The sequence below is a fragment of the Bos grunniens genome, chromosome 17 (assembly GCF_055505025.1).
Source record: "Bos grunniens cultivar Pamir isolate PY7600 chromosome 17, Bosgru_T2T1.0, whole genome shotgun sequence".
Classification (NCBI taxonomy): domain Eukaryota; kingdom Metazoa; phylum Chordata; class Mammalia; order Artiodactyla; family Bovidae; genus Bos; species Bos grunniens.
This window is the reverse complement of record NC_141181.1, coordinates 71909500-71929499: the sequence shown is the minus strand read 5'-3', so window position 1 is coordinate 71929499 and position 20000 is coordinate 71909500. Positions and strand designations below refer to the sequence as shown.

Sequence of the window (20000 nt, the reverse complement as noted above, 5' to 3'; positions counted from 1 at the left end):
AAATTTATTCAGAAGCAAAAAAGGAACAAAGATTTATATTAATAAAAACCACCAGAGAATTACGTGAACAACTTTACGCCAATGGTTTTGAAAACATGAACACTTTCCTGCAAACATATAACTCTGTAAAAATGATATGGGAAGACATTGTCTAGACTTAGAACGGTTAATGTTGTGCTTATTTTAAAACCTGCACCCCATCTCTTCCAAGACCTCCGGGGGGTACCGGGAGGGCAGGGCTTCTGTGTTTTTCTCACCACTGTCCACCTCAAGCCCAGCTCTGTCCCTGGTACGCTGTAGATACATGCTGCATGAAGGCTGGACCTTTGGGCTAAGCCGAACCTTGGGACAGGTTGGGGGGAGCGCTAACGCATCACTGGGCCACACTCGGAACAGCCGCCAGGAGAATCCAGCGCCGAGCGCGTCCATCACCCGGAGCGCCCGCGAGAAGCCTTACGCATGCGCACTGCTGCCCGAGGCCAGTCGGACGGTACGGCGCCTGCGCGATTCCGGGCCGGGGGGAGGGGGGACGCGAACGGGGCCGAGCGGCCGGCGCCTGCGCAGCGGTGCTTATGGGCGGGACTTGCGCTGCGCCTGCGCAGTCCTCGGCGGCCGTGGGGGGACGGACAAGAGGCGGGCCCGGGGGCGGGGGCGCCGTGAGGGAGGCTGGGCCGGGCCGGGCGGACGGCGCCGCGGGGTTGGCTGCCGCCCTGAGGCCGGACTCAACGGATTCGGGCCGCGCCACCGGGCGAGCTCGCCGCCCGGCCCCAGCCCGCGGAGCCAGCGAGCGAGCGAGGCGGCGGCGGCGCGCGGTAAGAGCCTGCTCCGGGCCCCCTCAGCGCGAGCGACGGCCAGCGCGCCTCTTCTCCGCGCCGCCCGCGCGGCCCGGCCCCGGCGGCCCCGCGGACCCCGGCGGCCCGCGCCTGCCCGCGCCTGCGCCGTCCCCTCCCGGGCCCCCCGGCCCGGCGCGCGCCTGCGCCGGCCGCTCCCCGGCCCCGGAGCCGCCCGCGAGGCCGCCGCGGCCGGTAGCCTCGCCCCCCGACCCCGGCCGCCCGGGGCCAGGCCGGCTCCGCGCGCGCGCCCGCCGCCGCCCTCCCCTCGCGCCCCAGGAGCGGCCGGGGCCACCACTCCACAGCCCGCGGCCAGCAGTGCTCTGGCCCCCCAGCCCCCGGCTGGCTCCCTGGCCCGGGCCTCTTGCGGGCTCCGTTTCCGTCGGCCGCGCGCCTCCCCACCTGCGCCCCGCTCTGTGCTGGCAGGGTCAGCCGGGCGGGCGGAGGGTCCTTAATTCTCCAAACCCGGTTCATTGCCTCCGGTTGAACGTGAATACTCTTGTTGCCGAGGACATCTTTGCATTTCCTGCAATCCGGTCATTGTATGGCTTCAGTGGTTAACGCTTAAGGCATCGGAGTTGGTCTCTGGGCAGCTCCCCTGGAGATAGATGACTTGGGAAAAAGAAATCAGTGACCACATAGTTTCGGCCTGCTTAACAAAACCGAGGAAGAATCCCTGTGATCAGTCAAACGCAAGAGAATCTGGGTTTGCTGATGCCCTTGGTAATTCTCCGGCAAGCACGCGAGGACCCGAGGGAAATGACCATAAATTCGTCCTCCTGTATCGATTATGAGGGAAATGTCTTTTTTTTTTTTTTTTTAAGGCATCTCCAGACATTGACAATGTTTCGTAAATTGGCAAGAGATGCAAGAAACTACAGATAATGTTTTGCTATCACCCCGGGAGCTGCATCTTGAGATGAAATCAGAGCCTGGGGGCTTGGTAGATACAGCAGACATCAGTACCTATGGATAGCTTATCAAATAAAGACATCGATGAAGGGTGTAGGCTGTGAGGAGAAGTGGGGTATTGGCCTGGGTAAGATTTTTTTTTCCTATAAAGAGATAGCTGGTCCGCTAATTTTTTTTCCTCTCCTTTTCTCCTTTGATGGCACTCCAAGCAGCCTTTAAAGACTCAACTTGAGACAGCTGGAGGATGCTCTTTGCTCAATTGCCTGTGTGCATTCTTGATATGTAGGGATTTTCTTGACGTTCATTTTTAGTAAGACAGTGAACATTGTGCCGTGGTAAAGCCTTATCGCCACGCACCTAGGCAGCAGTCCAGATACCTGAGTGTCCAGTTCAGCATCGTAGTGAGTGGAAGGTGATTACAGTGGTTGTGGCTGAGGTGAGGCCTGTATCAGAATTTCTGTTTTAAACTCAGCTTCTGGGGGTGCGTATCTGCCTTGCGTCGTCTTGAGACGGGGTTTCTGTGAGGCACAGGCTCTCTATAGCTGACTCGACCCAGCGCATCTTGTATTTCAGATCACGTGTGCGCGCTCAGTCACGTCTGACTCTTCACGACCCAGTGGACTGTAGCCCGCCAGGCTCCTCTGTCCGTGGAATTTTCCGGGCAAGAATACTGGCACGGGTTGCCATTTCCTACTCCAGGGGATCTTCCCGACCCAGGGATAGAACCCCTGTCGCCTACATAGGCAAGAGGATTCTTGACCACGAGCGCCGCCTGGGAAGCCCGTATTTCAGATGACTCAGGTGGTAATACTGCTTTGGTTCAAAGTAATTATCAGGGTTGGGTTTCGTAATGCATTCAGACTTGGTGTATAGCCATACACATTCAAATCACGTGGCTCACTTACGCGTGGTTATTACGCAGTAGAGGAAAGGCGACAAGGCGTTAGGCGAGTAAATGCTCTTTGTGGCTTCGGGCAAGTCAGCTTTCCTTTCTGGGTGCCATTTCCCCACGTGTAAAGGTGGCATTTGGAAGTGGAGATGGAAGGGCTCTGCTTGAGGTGTCGGCTTTAATGTTCAGTGGCTCCTTGGCTACTTAGTCCTCTCCAGCCAGAGGTAGAACTGGGCCTTCTCACCAGTTCCATGACACTGTGGTCCTTAAAGATTGGAGAGGTGGGGTTGGAAAGCTGCGGTGAACAGACCGTGGTCAGGCCATGAAACGAAGTGTTGAGTGGGCTTCAGTGTGTTAAAGAACAAGGACAGTGTAGAGAGTTCTTTGTAAAACTAAATTTATTCGGTTAAAAGGCTGTTCTTTCTAAAAATGTCATTTTCTGGGTGTTAAAGCATCTTTTATGGCATGATGGGGATAGTAAACGGTGGTATATGGGATTGTAAATGGCAACTACCAGGTTCGTTTCCTTATCACAATAAGATTTTTTTAGAAAAAAAGAGAACCTAGAATCTATTGTTTTGCTATTGCAGTAAGGGAGTTTAGGAAAAAGTTCCTGGGGCTTTTGCTGCTAAGAAGATTACTTTTGAAGAGTAAATGTGAGTTTACTTTGTGGTTTGTCACAATCCACAGGCAGGTAAGAAGGCTCTGTTACGTATTAACGATACTTCTATTCTGATCACCCTTTCTACCAGATATAAAATGTCAGGATATTCGTGGGTGTGTGTGTGTGAGCCCAGGCAGGGGAATTCCTCCCGGTGGTTGGAATTGTTCTATTGAATAGACTGGCTGCTGAGGTAAAGAACCCCTGTGGGGATTCGCAGTCAGCTGGGAAATCTTTCAGTACGGTGGCCCCAGTCTTTGGCTGTGAAGCACCGTGACCATCAAGAAGGCAGGCTGTGCTGCTGGGAGACATGGCCGGCGTCATCCGTTTTAGAGTGCGTGTGTAACCGATGGCCTTTGTGTCCAAGAAATCTTAAGCATTTTTAAAGATTTAAAACTCTTAACAGATTTAGAGTTATCGTAAATTTTTTTTGTACATATAAAACTGCAATGTATAATGTGTATCAGACATGCATTTTTAAGGTGTCTCAAAATATTATAATCTCTAATTCCTGAAATACTCATTTTCTCCTTGGAGGACGGACTGCTCTCACTCACCTCTGAGTGCTCCAGTTTCGGAGGAGAACGCGGTAACTCTGTAACAGACATTTGTCCACAGAAAAGAGGGCAGATGTGTTTTTCCTGACCTTTCCTCACGTCCTCATTGTCCTGGCTTTATTTTTTTGGTTAAATCCTGAGGTTTGCTCCTGCCTGTCTTTCTAAAATGTTAATCTGCTGAGTTACTGCCCCACCCCGGCATAATTTAAAACCCTTCAATGCCGCCCGCCCCGCCGGTACTCACACATCTCCTGCTGGAACGCTCTTCTTTCACCTCGTCCTGCAAACTCGGCTCAGAGTCCCTGCCTGCAGGGCCTCCCTGTCTCCCGCAGGCCCGTCCAGCCCCCTCGCCGTAGGGTTTGGCCCCTGGTGCCTGACGCAGAGCAGGGTGCAGAGACCCTCGGGCCCGGCCCCTCCAGAGGTCCACTGGCCTTGCCAGCCCTGCGACACCTCCCAGCCACGCACGCCAACTTGCGGAGTCCATTTAATTGTGTCTTAGCGTCTCCTTCAAATCTGGCTTCTTGGTAGAGGAGACTCGGTAATGTCTGTTTTATCAATAGAAATGAGGCGGGCATCATCTTTACTTGTTGCATATTGTCTCTTTTCCCCTCCTTGCGAACCTTCTGCCTTGTGATTTTTAAAAATCTGATGTTACTGAATGGTAAAATTTTAAGAAATGAAGATGTCAAATTTCAAGTTTGTCTTTTGTGCATATAGCCCAGGGAAAACAGGAATGTTAAAGGGGAAAAAGTACTTTGTCTTTTAAAAAAAAAACAAACCAAAACCCATATTGCACTACTTTTCAAAAGAACTGAGTTTATACCAAAGAAAAAAGAGAGAGAGATCCTGATTAAGTTTAGAAAACAGGCAAAGAAACTGGCAACAGGGTTAAAATTTGTCAAGAAATACTTGTTAAAAATGAAAGTTGTCCCTTTCTTCCTCTCTCCCTTCTCATGTTCTTGGAGAAAGTCCCAACTCAGCCATTTTCCCGGGACACCTTGTCCCCCAGGAAGTCTTGAGGCAGTTTGTTAAAGCTGCTTTTTCCACAGCAGTCACAACTGGACTCCTTTCTCCCATGAGGGACCCTTTTCCTCCCACGTAGGAGACACCAGTGTCCCGAGTCCCACTCCTTTCTTTCCCTGGAAGCGTCTCCCGGTCACAGCTGTTGTGCTCACCAGGCCCAAGAGTTCTTGAGCAGGAGAATACAGAGTTTTCTCCTTGCATACTTTTTTGGAAAACGGAAAACAAAACCTTGATGGGTTTGTCTCAGTCTTTCCCTGGCCTCACAGCTCGCCAGATCTTAGTTCCCCAACCACAGATTAAACCTGGGCCCCCAGCAGTAAAAGCACCAAGCCCCAGCCACTGGACGCTGGGCAGTCCCGTGGTTCAGGTCAGTCTTCAATCTTCCGTCCCGGCTTCTAGTTCTTCTCTCTTCCTGGGGTCGGCGTTTTCTGCAGACCCCATCACTCCATTGCACTTGCTCAGCTGTGCTTCACCTCTCCTGTTACACATTATCTGCTGGGTTTTTCAAGCCTGGTTCCTTCATTTATATTGTGTTTTTTGGCCGCGCTGCGAGGTTTGCAGGCTTAGGTCCCCAGCCGAGGGTGGAACCTGCACCCCCTGGATTGGAAGCTCAGAGCCGTAACCGCTGGACCACCAGGGCAGTGCCTGGTTTATTCCGCTTTCGGCTGTTACGGGTGATGCTGCTGTGACCTCCATGTACAGGGTTCTGTGTGGACAGATGTATTCTCTTGTCTCAGGTGTGTGCCTAGGAGTGGGATCGCTGGGTCTCATCGCAGCAACGTTAAGCCTTTAGCGTCATCACCAACTGTTCTCCACAGCTGCTCCATTTTACAGCCCCTCCAGGCCACGTCACGTTCTGAGTTCTCCACTTGCTAATCAGTGTATGGGTATTCAGGGGGTACTTTTAAAAACATGGGACATTTTTGGTCCTTCTGCTTTTTGTTTTTCTCACTCACTTGATACTTCTGGAAATTCTATTAAATTAGCTCGTACCAGTCTGACTCACTATGATGAATAGCTTCATAGTCTTGATAATATTCCATAGTGTAAATATACTGTGTATTCATTCAGTTCAGCAGATAGTAAGAGGCTGCTATGTATCAGGCACCTGTTTAGACTCGGAGGCGATGAAACATGATGCTCTGTGCTCTTAGAGTTTACTTTCTAGTAGGGGTGGGGGTGAGACCTCAAGAAATAAACAGGTAGCATAGCCTAGGGTTTCACCAGGGCAGTCTGAGTCTGTGGCAGCTTTCTGAGGAGCACCTATGAGCTACCAAGGCTAAACGGCCCTAAATGTTGTTGCAGGTTACTTTAAGGAGAAGGTAGAAACATTTTAGTAAAATAAAAAATAGGAGAAAATAAATAAAAGATCTAACTGCTTAATGTGGCTGAAGAGTTCTGGGCGATCCACTGATCTGTGGTCGGGTGGTCAGGGCAGGAGTCCTTGGTGAGCAAGTTAGCACGTTTATGAATTGCATCCAAGTCCTCGTACTCCAGTGCTTTGGCCGCCTGATGTGAAGAGCTGACTCACTGGAAAAGACCCTGATGCGGGAAAGATTGAAGGCAGGAGAAGGGGACGACAGAGGATGAGATGGCTGGATGGCATCACTGACTCGATGGACGTGAGTCTGAGTGAACTCTGGGAGTTGGTGATGGACAGGGAGGCCTGGCGGGCTGCAGTCCATGGGGTCGCAAAGAGTCGGACATGACTGAGTGACTGGACTGAGCCTCTTACCCTGGTGCCGAGTAATAGATGCCCCTCCGCGGGGGCCAGGTGAAGGGCGTGGGGGTGCTTTCTGAAGGGCGCCGCTGAGAGGACTTTGGGGGACGTGGCAGAATTTCGCACCCCAGTCTTGTTTTCTTCCTGAACTTTCTGTACTTACTATGTGGCCCTTTGAATTATTGAGGTTATCCCTCCAGTAAAGCCTAAATTACTCGTGGTGAAGCCTAGGGAAAACAGTTTGGATCATCTGAAATGGTTAGGCCTGGAGGGCATTCCCTCCAGCGAGGGCAGCTTTGTATTGATATGCAGCCTAGCTGGGCCTGCTCTGATCTTTCTGTGTTGGCCCTGGGGGTCACGCAGGTAAAATAAATGTTTGGTTCTGATTTTGGTTTTTTATTTGACTTTGAAATGAAGTTAGAAATGCACACCTTCGTGTTACCCATCCAGGTGACAGGCCAGCTCCATCATCAGGGGATGCTGGTCATCATGAATAATCAGAATGTCACTCTAATGAGTAAAATATTATCCTGCAGAAGTTTTGGGGGGCAGTTCAGTTACTAATGAGCCTCGTATTTTGAAAAAGCAACAAAACAAAACACGCCTGCAGGCTTGTGTTGCAGTAATGTTCCCGAAGGTCTGGTGTAATGTCATATACTGTACTATATATAAATGCCAGCCTGGTGCTGCCTCGCTGCGCAGGGTCTCCCTCTCCTCCTCCCCTGGTTCTGCTTCTGGCCCTCCTTCCCACCCCCAGCACCACATGTGCTTACTGGGGTTGGGTTCTAGCACTTTATTTACAAAACTAGTTTAATTCATATGATTTATGAGGTTTAGGTTATTAGTAGGTGGAATCTAGTGAGCCTCCACGGCAGCGTGGTTGAAAACCACACATCCCACCTGTACCGTTCGTTATAGGGTCCTCTCACAACACATTGTAAAGTAGTTAGCATGACTGTTATTTTCCTTATTTTATAAATGAGGAGACGAGGTTAAGAATGCAGAGTTCACCAGGGGCCACGCTCGGCTTTGAGCCCAGGTTTCCCGTGTTCTTTCCACTGTGATCTGCTTTTCAGCTGGAATGCTCTGCCCTGCGGTTGAAGGAGCCGCAGCGCCCTCCCGCCTGGAGCACAGAAGGTGGGGCTGGGCATTGTTCCTCTTGAGGTTGTACTGTTTGAAGAGCCTTCACGTGGAAAGAGCACTGGATTGATTTTGTGCTGCTTTGGCAGGTCCCCTAGTAAATGGCAGTCACCGTCGCACTGACGTTCGGCTCCACATGTGAGAACCTGCCCGAGAACTGAAGGGGCCCCTGGTGACGAAGGCTGGCGGGCGGGGCTGGCCGCGGTGCCCCCGGCCTCGCAGGCCCACCCTGCTTCCCCTCCTCTCCCGAGTCTCGCCTCTCCTCCCTGCAGCCCCTCAGAGCCAAGCTCTGCGTACGGGACTGTCGTCTGACAGTTACTGGTGACTTTGGTTCATTTTTCTCACGTATGCAGTCCGTCTTCACTCCTTCCATGTTTTAAATACAGTGACAGGTATTAATTTGGAATTTGTCATTTTTTTCTCCAATGCTGTTTCTGTAGGGATTTTTTTTCTTAAGCTGGAAATAAAAATTGAAGGCGGGGGATTTATTGCATGAGAGTCTCTGCTGAACGGCTAACAGAGGGTTTCCTTTCTCCCCCAGGGTTTAGTATCCTCAGAGCTAACCCCTCAAGGCCGCTGTGCTGTCCCAGTCCTCGCCGCACGTGGCTGCCCATTGCGTGGGCGCTCTGTCTGTCCGGCCAAGGCGTCCCGCAGGTGTGGAGAGGGTGCTCAGCCGCGGCCGCGTCTGCATCGAGGCCACAGAGTGGCTTCAGACAAGGGCTCCCGTCCCTGAACTGCCTTGCAGGTGAAGCTTCAGAGTGTGGTGAGGTCAGGGAGAGGCCTGCCCCCCTCTAGCCGCTGGTTGCTTTGTGCACAGCAGTTACTGTTTCGTCTGCCGTGCTGTCGGGAGCCTGGAGCTTAGACCTGTTAGCCCTGCTGCGTCTCAGGAGGGAACCGGGGCGTTCCAGGTGACTGGGGCTGGAAGGGGTGACGGGCAACTGCCCTGAAAAGGAGATTCTCTCAGGAAACAGGCCAGTGGGAAAGTGAGGCCGGCAGACTCCCCTGCGAAAAGTTCCCTGCGATGCTCGTGAAAGCCGGTGACGTTCCCCCACTGTTCCTGGGGCCCCGAGAGCTGCATCACGGTGCCTGTCCGAGGGTCTTGCCGACCCAGCCTAGTGCGGGAAGCCCCCGTTTACCTGGTGTCTGCTGCTGACCTCCTGGCCCGGCCCCGCGCGAGTGGGAGCCTTTGCTGAGCGGAGGGCCCGGCCGTGCGGTTGGCGTAGGGGCCTCGCTGATTGTTAGCTGCCTCGGAATCTGTTGCTGGGTAACTTTCACTCACTACTGCTCTTCCTGCTTTCCTGGACCTTGTGAAGTTTGAAAACGGCTGTTTGGAAAGAGGAAGTAAGAAGTCAGGATGAGGGAATTCGCCTCTGTGGGGCAGGGAGGAAGTGTGTGCAGCTCACCCTGTGGTGGGACTCCGGGCCTCCACCCAGAGGTGTGAGAACTGACTCCTGGACGTGAGTAGCGTGTCCAGAGTCGTGCGGCTACTGTGTGGTGGAGCTGGCACTTGGACCCAGGTTCCGCCTGAATGACCCACGTCCTCTCCTGTAGTGCACGGTCTCTCTTGTGTTCTGGAGTCCTTAGGAGGGATGATTGTTTTTTTAAAGCTGAAATAGTTAAATTACTCATTTACAGTAAATCAGGTTAGATAGGCAAGGTTCTCAGAGATAGGATTTGGTCCTTGGGGGAAATGTTTTGAATTTAAGAAATAGTTTTGGAGGGATAGAATCCGAAGACCCTCCCACCAACTTGAGTTTGGGGTGAGCTGCTGTGCCCTTTGTAGGGATGTCTCTTGTCCCTGATATTTGTTACTAGTAGCCCAGAGTCTGCTAAGTCAGGTAATGTTGTTTTCAAGTTTTACTTGTTAAGAATTAGAATGAAGTACTAGGAAGAAAGATTGATCTCACGTGTTCTGTTTTCTTGACACACGATTGGTTGTGTCGTACTGAATTTCTGATGCGTGATTGAGTTTGGAGTTCGGGTGTGAGATCGTTACTCACGCAGTAAAGACAAATGGTGTGACCCTCGGTTGGCAGCAGCGGCCGGTGTGCTTGGGTACACGGTGCGGCTCAGCGTCTCACGCGGAAGCATGCGCCGTGACATTTGGATCTCAGAAGGAAGTGCTTGCCTCGGCCTTCCTCTGTCCCTCCTGCATCCTCATCCTGCCACTGATAAGCGCCCAGCAGAGTCCTTCACTCGGTTGCAGGACGTGGTGAGGGGCCGTGCTCTGTGTCACAGGGGTCTGGAGTGCGCTTCCAGGATTTCCCCTGACACGCAGGTCCCTCCAGCGGCGGATTGGGCCCCTCCGGTCCTGGCTTCGATTCCGCCTCGGATATTCGGCTCCCCCTCTCTGTGTGGTCCTTAGAAGATGCGCATGGCACTGGCCCTGCCTCGCCTCGGGTGTGGGGCCCGGAGAGGCCTGCCCGTGCCGCCCTCGTGTTCACTGTGCGGGAAGGCGCGCCTTCCTGCCGTCCGGGGCCTCTGAGCCACGCCTGTCCTGAGACTGCTTCCAAGGTGGGGGGCTCTCACCCGGCGGACCCTGGACTTGGGGATGATGGGCCAGCGGGGAGCGCTGTGGTGAAGCGGGCGCCGGGCGCAGCGCTGGGCCAGCTTTCGAGGCTTGGAGGGGCCCCGGCGCACGGCCTCGGACTCTGGGTCCGGAGCTCTGTGGAGGACTGGCTGACCGCGCCTGCCTCCCTGCTGCCGAGCCTGTGCCCAGCTCCGTTTGCCAGGTGAGCTCCTGGACGCCAGCTGCACTTACGTTGCGGGTTAAGAGCGAATACTTTCAGGTCCAGGTGCGTTGCAAAGGTTGCGGGGCAGCGTGCAGTGAGGCCTGCTGTGGTCCCAGTGCCGGGGGACGGGGCTGGGCAGGGGCGCAGCGTGGCCGAGGCGGGCTCCGGCCTGAGGTGTGCAGGGGAGTGGGCACGCCCTGAGGGGCTGTCCCGCCTGAGAGGCGGGTGGTGTGGAGTGCTGGGGCGGAGACAGGGGCTCCAGGCTGTGCTGCCCTCCTGGCGTAGACGCTGGAAGAGGGCTGCAGAAGGGGTGGGCAGGGAGACAAGGGTTGTGTTGGCTACCGCCTGCCTTGGGGGCTGGTACTCGTCTCCACTGGGGTTCAGCGTCTCACCACGGCCGCGCCTGAGACTGAGGAGGGCGGCCCGTCGTGGGGAGCCTGGTCGACACTGCTCATGCCCTGCCCTTGGTGGCCGTCCGCGGGAGGCTCAGGTCTGCTCGCCTCCGATGAGAGTAAGGAGGTGACCTGCTGTGCGTGGAATCCTGGGCAAAGCGCCCCGCAGGCAGTGGACCCTCAGGGTTTAGTCCCCCGCCTTCCCTCTCACCGGTGTGCTGTCGGGGCACCGGACCGTAGTGGCTTTTCACCGTCCGTCTGGGGCCGTGGGTCTGCCCGGCAGCCAGCGAGGAGACCGCAGGAGGCACAGGTCAGCGCGAGCCCCTGTGAGCCCCTGCAGCTCCGAGCCGCCTCCGAGCCGTTGTCCTTTCCCAGAAAACGTGGTTGGAAATCAGGGGTGTAACTGGCCCGTGTCATAACTGTTCCCTGTTCTTCCAGCCAGTTCTGTTGGGTTGGCTTTCTCAGCTCAACAGGATGTCTGTGCAGATGAGGCCCTATCTATGGTCTGCTGCACAGAGACGAGCATCTTCCTTCCCTCCTGGGTTTAAACCAGGCTTTTCGTGCCAAAGTCAGCCTTGACGCTGTTGATTTTTGGAGTGAGGAGTGTCCTTGAATTGTAGGATGTTCAGCAGCACCCCAGCTGTGACACCAACAATGTCTCCTGACGGTGCCGAGTGCCCCCTGGAGGCCGGAACCGCCCACGTGGTGACCACTGCCTGATCCTCCATGGACAGAGGAAAAAGTGATCCTTTTGGTTTTTCATGAGTTTTCATTTTATCTAATCAGCAAAACACTACTGAAAAAAGATTTCATTTTTATTAAACTGAACTCAAGTTCTAATCTATTTTAATTTGGAAAGACTTTCTTTGTGCTATTGGTAAAACATTTCTCAAATCTGAAATTTTTAGCTTTTATTTTTTTAAGGGATTTATTATATTGTTGCTGCCCCTGCTGCTAAGTCACTTCAGTTGTGTCCAACTCTGTGCGACCTGGTAGATGGCAGCCCACCAGACTCCCCCGTCCCTGGGATTCCCCAGGCAAGAACACTGGAGTGGGCTGCCATTTCCTTCTCCAATGCATGAAAGTGAAAAGTGAAAGTGAAGTTGCTCAGTCGTGTCCGACTCTTTGTGACCCCATGAACTGCAGCCCATCAGGTCCTCCATCCATGGGATTTTCCAGGCAAGAGTACTATTGTTACATTTGAATAATTAGCGAATTACAAAAAATGTTTCTTTCTGTATTTCAGAGTTAAAAATGTTCAAATATATCGAATTGGTATTTTTAATTAAAAGTATGACCGACAGTTAATTTTGTGAATACAGTATTGTGTCGTTTTGTAACTGCCTGCCAAAAATCTGAGCATAAAGCCATGGTTTGAAAGGATCATGAATAAACATTTTCTTTTTGTAAATATTCAAAAACCTTGGCTGAGCAGGGAAAGGAGGCTCAAGTTCTCTTGCATTCTGGGAGTTTGAACTTTGGGAACCGATCTGTTCTGGACTGAGTCTGGAGAAGTCATTTGTGCACCGCAGCCAGAAACTCTTCTGGGCTGTTTTTTTCCAGCCTTGTCACTCATCTGGAATGGTAAGCATTGGCAGTAGTTAAGCGGTCTTTTAGCTGCTTATATTAAAAAGAAGGCCTCCAGGATGGATCTGAAGCGGGCTTCGTGTAAGATTAGGGTTTGTTTGTTTGTTGATTTTGTTGTTCTTTGCAAAGCAGTAAGAAGACTTACAGTTCTCCGTTTGAAAAGATGCAGGGAGCTTCTAGTTGTTTCCACGTGTTCCCTTGTGTTAAACCCTGCAGAACAATAGAAGCGCTGAGTGCGTGTAAGTGGCTTTTTCTGTGACCAGAGCAGAGAGGCGGACTCGCGCTTGTTGTGGTTTTTGTTGCTGGTGGTTGGTGCCTTTCTCCTAGTGTCTGGTCAGTAGTTGGAGTTTAGTGGCGAGCTCAGACTCAGGGCAGGCTGCTTACGTGCCACTCCGGCCTCAGTCTCCTCTTCTGCAGGCACGTAGGGTGGCTTCTAATCAACTGTGCTGGTCTGGGCAGCACAGCCCTCCCCCGGCAGCCTGCTCTGGGCTTAAACAGCAACACCAGCAAAGTGTCTCAGCCGCCTCATTACTGTCTGCCTCCCTGCCCTTCACAGAGCTGCATTTTTGAAATGTTCTTCATCCTTGTCTCCTACTCAACCTTTTATTCCATTCCAGTGACATCTGACTTCTCTCCAGCCGTCCCCGCGGAGCGCTGTTGGCCCTGCTTGCCATTGCCCCCTTCTGGTCGACTTCAGCGTCCACTCGGGCACGTGGTCCTGTGGATTTGCCCCCCAGACCCCTCGCCGCCAGCGTGGCCAGGCAGAGAGGAGGTGGCTCTGAGGGGCTGGAAGCGGGAGAGGGGCTGCTTTTTCCTTTCCCTTCCTCTGTGGCCAGGAGAGCGTTTGGAGGGGGGCGCACACTTGGGGTTAGTGGTGGAGGTGGAGGAGAGGCCCGCCGGAAGGCCGCCTTTCCGCGGGGCCGGAGTCTGCGTCACTGGTTTCTGGGAGCAGGGAGAACGACTCCTAAATGTGCGCATTAGTCGATGGGCCACACCCTAATTTTAGGCAGGCAGTAACATCTGTGTTAACATGAGAAAATTTCATTTTCTCTACCCTTCCCCTTCCTCTGCCCACTGCCACTCATGGTTTGTTCTCTGTGAGTCTTTTAAATGTTTATTTTTATTATAACATGGGGTTGCAAAGAGTCCGACACGACTGAAGCGACTGAGCGGCAGCAATATAACCTTTAAAAATTGTGGATCATGATACTAGACATCTGTGGTTTGTGTAATGTTCGAGCTAAATCGCTTCAGTCGTGTCCCACTCTTTGTGACCCCATGGACTGTAGCCTGCCAGGCTCCTCTGTCCATGGGATTCTCCAGGCAAGAATACTGGAGTGGGTTGCCATTTCCTCCAGAGGATCTTCCTGACCCAGGGATCAAACCCACCTCTCTTAGGTCTCCTGCGTTGGCAGGCGGGTGCTTTATGACCGGCGCCACCTGGGAAGCCACGCTTACGTAACAGTAAGTGGCGGCTTTTGCTCCTGTTAGCAATGGACTTGAAGGAACTTCCCTGGTGGCTCAGTGGATCAAAACACACCCGCCAGGGCAGGGCACATGGGTCTGATCCCTGGTCTGAGGAGATGCCACGTGCCGTGGGACAGCTAAGCCTGTACGACATGCCTGCCCTTTAAAGCCTGAGCTGCAGCACTGCGGAGCCTGTGACTCTGACTCCCGAAGCCTTGCAGTCGCACCCACTGCCTACCAGGGAAGGCCTTCCAAGTCTGTCTGTTTTTTTTTAAATGTACGTCTTTAAATGTACTTTCTGGTTGTGTGTTAGAATTCACAGAAAGATTTAAAAAATGTGTATGTTGAGGAATTCAGAAGAGAAAGTCTGTTGCATTATGATTTACTTAATCAAAACATTTCTAATTGAAGTTCTTTTCAACATTTTGTTTGATTTTGTAGTACTCATGATTTTATCAATTGGTTATTTGTTTTGATACATTTAGCAACATTTGCTCACAGGCTTCAATTTAGTTTGCTAAATTTCCATTTTCCCTTGACAGTGATTCTTTCTTAGTGTTTTAAGTCTCTTTTCTTAATTTAAAATGTTAATGTTCTTACATTTTGAATGTGGAGTTTGTGAAGAGAGAGAGAGAGATTTAGATTGCTTGGATTGAAACCTTTTTTTGAATTTTAGTGGAGTGTTATCAATATATAACATAAAAACACCATAGCTAATACCAAACACCATAATTTAAACACCAAAGCAGTTTCCTTTTTTTTTTTAATGGTTCTGATCCTGGTTCTGAGGGTATGAATTATGAGATAGAACGTTTGAATTTCTTTGCTCCTAATCCGTCCTCCTGGCCTTCCCAACAAGGCCAGCAGAGTCAGCGTGACTTCTGAGGGCTGTGCGGGCGGGCCTGGGGCCCCAGCGCGTCTCCTGCTCACCTTTCCAGGGAGCCCCCACCACGCACTGGCAGTGCCTCTGGTGTGTGGTTTTCAGTGGGAAGGAACCGGAGGCAAGTGCTGTGTGTTGACATCTCCGTGCCACAGTGTATAATTTAATGCAGTAGTGAGTAAAAATACTCGTTAGTCATTCCTGATGAAGGGTTTCTCTGACAGAGAGTCCTTTGAGTTGCTGCTTTTGTTTTAACAAGGCATTAGTCATACTTGGGGCATGCAGTGTGTTGTTATAAATCATGCCAGCTCACACTTGTGCCATCCTTGCTGTGGGCCACCCTGCTGAGCACCGGGGCTTCATTATTTCATTTAATCCTCCCCAAATCCTTATCAGGTGGGTAGTATTATTACCATCCCATTTTATAGATGAGGAAACAGATTTCAGAGAGCCTGACTTACCTGCTTCAGGATACAGATTTGATCAGACACCGCAGGTGGGGCAGTCTCCCAGTGGTGGTGGCTTGGTCACTAAGGCATGTCCGACTCTTGCGAGCCCATGGACTGTAGCCCTCCAGGCAGGAATACTGGAGTGGGTTGCCATTTCCTTCTCCAAGGGGTCTTCCCGACCCAGGGATTGAACCCACATCTCCTGTGTCCTGTATTGCAGGCAGATTCTTTACCAACTGAACCATTAGGAAAATCTCCCAATACTGTTTTTTTTTTTAATAACACAGTGGATTTAATTAATGATCTTTTTTAGGGACTCCCTGGTGGTTCAGTGGTCAGGACTCCATGCTCCTGCTGCTGGGAGCGTGGGTTCTATCCCTGGTCGGGGAACTAGGAAGCTGCGAGCCTCGAAGTGTGTCCTAAATAAATAAATCAATAGAAACTATCAATTAAGTAACAAATCCATTTTTCTTTACTGAGCCATGCGGCATGTGAGATCTTAGTTCGCCCAACCAAGGACCAGCCAGGCCCCCTGCAGTGAAAGTACAGGGTCTTAACCACTGGACCACAGGGAGGGCCCCACGGGTCCATTTAAATAGTTGTAAATACCAGTGCCCTGAGTGTAACGGGAGAGTGGTTCTATTCGGAGGGGCCTAGGCGGAGCACAGAGGCCTTCAAAGGAAGAAGTGGTGAGGGGTCGGGATCCTGGTGCGGCTCCCCGCGGGAGGCCGGCTGGCCCTGTGGTCACCACGCGGGCTCCGTGGGCGCCGTGCCGGGCCTGGCGGAGCTTCTCGCCAGGGATGGCCTCAGAGCTCCCTCGTGGTTCCCAGGACAGTCCTCTCAGGGAGGAGCCTTCCTGGTGCAGGGAAACGACAGCTAAGGTGAATCTTCCGGTCCTTTCGGCATTATTTCTGAAACATGGTTAGTGTGTTTTCTATGGGTGGATGGTTGGGGAGGGTGGAGTTTCTGAATCACTGAGAAAAATTGCGTCCCCAATCCTGGGTTCTTGCTACACTTTTCTGACCTTTGAGCCCTGGTGAATAACTTCCTGAACAAGGATGGTGGGATTTTTGTTCTCTTCCTTGGTCTGCACATGTTGTTTTGTATAGTAACTCTGTAAATTGGGTTTTATCAACTCTCCTTTCTGGGAAAGGAAGCAGCCCGAGTGGGAGCCCCGCCAGCGCTGTCTGCTGTCCTGAGGCCAGAGGTGGGGGTGTAAGGTCTGCGATTCAGCCCGAGCCCTCATCACTGTTTTGTTCTCTACCTGTGACATTGTCATCAGGTGCGAGAATTGCATTAAATTAGAAGGATTTTGGAGTCAGGAGGTAACCGTCGAGATTCCTTAAAATTCAGCCTCCTTTTATTTTAGGTGAGGATCCTGATTGGACAAATTTCTTAGATTGAAAATAGCACTTTTTACAGGGAGAGCTAGTGGGTTTCAAGTCAAAGTCAGAATTTCAGAACGTCCCAAAGGCTGGACCTGCAGCTGAATTTGACCAAATGATAGTTTTGACAGATACAAGTGTAGGGCTTTCTCAGAATGTGAATGGCGCAGCGGTGGAAGGAGAGTGGTGGAGTGTTTGCTGTCCGGTTTCTTCAGCGTGTCTGTGTGTTTGGAGAGATTCATACTAAAGTGTTATCATTGGGGAGAAAGGAAAGCAACTCAGCAGGACTGTGTGTGAGAGGACCTTGTAGTGTTGGTGAGGGCGAGGCCCCGCGTCTGGAAAGGGGAGGTGGAAGCAGGCGGGCTCTGCTTGCAGACTGGGTCCTCCAGCGTCTGGGAGGCGGGGTTGCGGCCCTCAGGTCCGGGTGAGCCTGGGCCTAGGGCGCTTCTGAGCGTGGATCTCGCTCCGGGGGCAGCGGGGCCCTTCCAGCCCCTCTCCCCGAGCGCCTCGGTGCGGCCTTCGGCCTGCCCTGCGCGGCCCCAGGTTTCTCTGTGGGAAGGACCCCAGTCAGGGCGGCGCCGCCTTCAGCCCCCTTCTCTGTTCGGAGCAGACGTGGGTCTGCGGGGGCCTGTGCGGGCGCCGCCTCTGCCCTGCGCCGCCGTCCCTGCTCCCGCCTCAGCCTGCACATGTACAGACCTCGGGTTTCAGTGGGATTTGTAAAGGGTGGCACCTGTTCACTTAGGCACCTCATTCTTCCGCCGGACTGTGAGCCCCTGAAAATTAGGTGCAAGTGAAGTCGTGTCCGCCTCTTTGCGACCTCATGGGCTGTAGCCCGCCAGGCTCCTCCGTCCGTGGGATTTCCCAGGCCAGAATACTGGAGTGAGTTGCCATTTCTTTCTCCAGGAGATCTTCCTGACCCAGGGATTGAACCCGGGTCTCCCACATTGTAGACAGACGCTTTACTGCCCGAGCCACCAGGGAAAAGTAGGTATTTGTGTCGTAATCGGCTTAGGGCGTCCATGCATTTATTTGTGCCTTGCTGCACTTGCTTCCTCTGGTGACCCAAGGCGAGAGCAGATGAGTCCAGGAGGGCCTGGGAATGAGGAGCGGAAGCCCAGACTCTGACTGTCCTCCCCTTCCCCACGGTGTGACTGGTGACGGAACAGCATCACCTGTCTCCCCTCCTGCCCCCCAGGGAGACGGCGTCTGCCCTGCTCGTCCAGTCATCAAATGACCGCAAGACCCCTGTCCCACTCCCTGTGCCCTGGGTGTAAAAGTCGACTAAGGACCCCTGTTCAGTCGGTTCTCCCTTGAGCTGGCCCGCTGTTTTAACAGCATCTCCCTCTCTAATAAACTTTATTCCCTCTCATTGTGTCTCATATCTGGAAATTCTTTTCCAAACTGCACCTGGACCACGACACTTAGCAGAGAACTGGTGTTTGGCTCGTCTTGGAACAAAATACATGTTCAGTGCCTGTTGAGGAAGCAGTGCCTTGCCTCCTGACTTAGTGGTCAGCACCCTCCGCTTCCTGGGGGCGGGGGGGGGAGGTGGGGGGGGGGGACACGCTGCTTGTGGGTTTCCTGTAAGTGGTCTCCAGGATCCTCTGCATTTTTAAGAGCCGTGGTTTGACTTGTAAGCAGTGTTTGGTCTGCCGCTTGTGGGAGGTGGGGTGGCCCTTTGTTTTCCTTCGGGGATTCCTGGTACCTGAAGAGGGCACGCCCACTTCCTGTGTGTCTGGGGATGTGTAATTAGCTTTAGGCCGGGCTCCTGGAGCGGTCAGTCCTGTCTGGGGACATCCTGGTGAGAGGTCTGGCCACCCAGGCTGAGCGCGGGCGCTCCTATAAATGGGAGCAGTTGTATCTCTGCCCTTGGCCTAGCAAAGAGTTCTTTTAAATGAAACAGTCGCAGGCCTCTGCAGACGAGCAGGATCGTGGCACAGGTGTTCACATTCACAGCTGTAACATAACACGTACTGATTTGGACCTGGTGCTAAGTTTTCTACGATCTCTCCGAAAGGTAGCTTTTATATTAAATAACGTAGTAATTAATCACACCTTCAAAATGAAAAAGATGGGTCAAGAGTACCAGTACTGACCCCTGGGACAAGTAGATAAGTCTAGAAGGGGAGACTGAGGATGTAGTTTCAGGTTGTTGAAGTGAAGTCGCTCAGTCGTGTCCGACTCTCTGGGACCCCGTGGACTGTAGCCCACCAGGCTCCTCCGTCCATAGGATTTTCCAGGCAAGAGTACTGGAGTGGGGTGCCATTTCCTTCTCCAGGGGATCTTCTCAACCCAGGGATCGACTGCCAACCACTGTAGGCAGACGCTTAACCATCTGAGCCACCAGGGGATCCTTGCCCTTAATAGGGGTCATTTTAGAAAATTGTGGCCTTTTTTTTTTTTTTTTTTTACTGACCTGTCTCAGCAGTTGGTGGACACTGTTGACATTTTACGGGTGGGGGCCCTGGAATTCTAGATGCAATGAGGTGACAGTTCCGGGTATAAAAAGTCCTCCTGAAACCTGAGAAACTCGGGAATATCTTCCTAAATTATTTATGTGGATAGAAACAAACTTATGACTGAGTCTAGAATCTTATTGTACCAAGAAAGCTTTTTTAAAGTATATTTTTTTGATATACGTGGAATTTTCCAAGATTGCAATTACTGTAGACACTGAGGGGAAATTGTTCTGTTCTCAGCTTTTTGAAGTATGTTAGGGTTCTCCGGAGAGAGAGATGGAGAAGGAAATGGCAACCCACTCCAACATTTTTGCTTGGAGAATCCCATGGACTGTAGCCTGTCAGGCTCCTCTGTCTATGCGGTCGCAAGAGTTGGACACAACTTGGCGACTAAAGCACCACCACCACCGGAGAGAGAGCCGGTGGGGCAGAAGCAGGCTTGGTAAAAGGGCTTGGCTTCCGCAGCGATGGGGGCTGAGTTGTCCCGAGGCCTGCAGTTGGCAGGCCGGGCCCCCCTGCCCAGAGAGTTGGTAGCAGAAAACACCAACGTCCCACCTCAAGCCAGCGAGGAAGAGTTCCATCAGACTCCAGCCTTTTTCTATGCACGTCTTCACTTAGTTGGGTCAGGCCCACCGACACTAAGGAGAACAGCAAGCTTCACCCACCCAGTGAATTCAATTATTGATCTCACTCAGAAATGCCCTTACACGCAGAATACTGCTCGACAGAATGTCTGGGTGCCCCGCGGCCTAGGTGGACAGATGAGCCCAATCCCACGAGTGTGGCTTCCGCTCTCGGAGCTGACACTCGAGCGCATGCGCGGGGACAGCGTGCGCGCGAGCCGCGGGACCCCGGGCGCGAGGCGGGGCCTTGGCGCCTGCGTAGGGTTCCGCTCAGAGCCGTGGGTGTCCGACTGT

At 52.5% G+C, this 20000-nt stretch overlaps 1 protein-coding gene across 7 annotated transcripts in view; it reads left to right on the top strand.

The window, feature by feature from the left end:
- Positions 1–626: 626 nt before the first annotated feature.
- Positions 627–20000, top strand: part of SPECC1L (sperm antigen with calponin homology and coiled-coil domains 1 like) — an 85687-nt gene continuing 66313 nt past the window's right edge. For 2 of the 7 annotated variants that reach the window (XM_086346117.1, XM_086346125.1), the window contains exon 1: positions 627–812. The gene's annotated coding sequence lies outside the window, so the exon portion shown is untranslated. Of the gene's footprint in view, positions 813–1116; positions 1870–12320; positions 12441–20000 lie in introns of those variants that run through there. The other 5 variants (XM_086346121.1, XM_086346126.1, XM_086346122.1 and 2 more) reach the window with 5 other exon arrangements.